Genomic DNA, 1469 nt, shown 5'->3' on the forward strand with positions numbered 1-1469 from the left:
GTGTGATATAAAATAAACCTTTACTTGTTTCTTTCAAATGAATTTAAACCTCATCTCCAGCACCTAAACTCATCAGTTGCTTTCAGTAGCTAAAGACACAGGCCAAACTGCTCCAGGTGAGGTTTGAGCTCACAACCTCAGCATAGCTCCACTGTGTACTGCCGTATAAGTACTGCACGCTGACCAATTGCACCACTGCAGCCGTGGAACACCTGCTCCTCATACAGACTGACGCTGCAGAAACACAGGGTGAAAACAGGGTTTTGGTTGTGAATCCATCTCTACATGGGGGAAAGGGGCAGTACAATAGAAAAGAAGAAACGGAAAGAATTGTGCTCACTGCAAAGTAGGAAGGAAAGAGGTGGCTAGATACATAAAACAGCTCGGTGGATAATTTGTAACGACATTCTTTGCTGACAACCAGCAGTCGGATTTCTTTTCATGTTCCGCTGTGCAGTTTGAACGTTTGTTCTCCCAGTTTGGTTGGTTATATGAGATCAGCTGATATAAATTAGGACTAATCAGAATCAATACAATTGATGTCTGGCAAAGGCAAATAACCTTTGTACATGATCTGGAATGTGACTGGTTAAATTTCAGCACAGTTGCAACCCCCTTTATAAAGGGTGTGCACATGTATACAACCAAGACATTGAAAGTTTTTTGTTGTTTATTGTTCCAAAAAATGTTCCATTTCTTTTCTTTCTTAAATGTTGTTGATTAAAAGATATTATTAAATGTGAAAAAATCTGATTGTGAAAAGGTCAAAATGTTAGTGAAAAAATGTGTAATGTGAGGAAAGATGAATTGTGGGAGCCCCTTGACTCCTCATGTCGTACTGTATTTCTCTTACATTCTACTGGGAGTGGTGCCTTCACTTCTGGATAAAGTCTGTCAGTGGTCGTTCCAGACGGGTCAGGTACGACTGCGCTTCGGCACAAGAAGAGACATGTGACTTGCGAGGATCCTGACAGTGTCGACCTTTTTCTGGAGCCTGGATAGCTCAGTTGGTAGAGCATCAGACTTTTAATCTGAGGGTCCAGGGTTCAAGTCCCTGTTCAGGCAGTTGTGCTTTCCTTAAATCCATTGTGAACGTCATTATAAATCGGTAAGGTGTCGGTCTCGTAAACCGAAAATCGCGGGGTTCAACCCCGTCTGTGCCTATTTCGTTTGCCAAGACTTGACTTTATCTATATCGTCAATTGTCTTGCAATGCAGAAATCTCTGTAATAAGAAGAAAAGAACTATCAGTAGTAGTTAATAATCCTTCGACAAAGAAACGGGCTCATTCAAAACACCAGCCCCCACTGCTGGTTAGGATGGCTGAGTTGTCTTAGGTGCCAGACTCAAGGACTCAATCATGTGTAGTGACAGTTTTATGTTATTCACAACATGGATTTCCATTCATGTTTATTAAGATGTGTAATTTGTATGTTGGTTGTATGAGAACAGTTTCTTCAAAAGTCCTG

At 41.2% G+C, this 1469-nt stretch overlaps 1 non-coding gene across 1 annotated transcript; it reads left to right on the forward strand.

The window, feature by feature from the left end:
• Positions 1–992: 992 nt before the first annotated feature.
• trnak-uuu (transfer RNA lysine (anticodon UUU)) lies at positions 993–1065 on the forward strand. Its single transcript has one exon. It is a non-coding gene; the product is annotated as a tRNA-Lys (tRNA).
• The last annotated feature ends 404 nt before the right edge of the window (positions 1066–1469 follow it).

The sequence above is a fragment of the Atractosteus spatula genome, chromosome 10 (genome assembly GCF_055471065.1).
Source record: "Atractosteus spatula isolate fAtrSpa1 chromosome 10, fAtrSpa1.hap1, whole genome shotgun sequence".
NCBI classification, from domain to species: Eukaryota; Metazoa; Chordata; class Actinopteri; order Semionotiformes; family Lepisosteidae; genus Atractosteus; species Atractosteus spatula.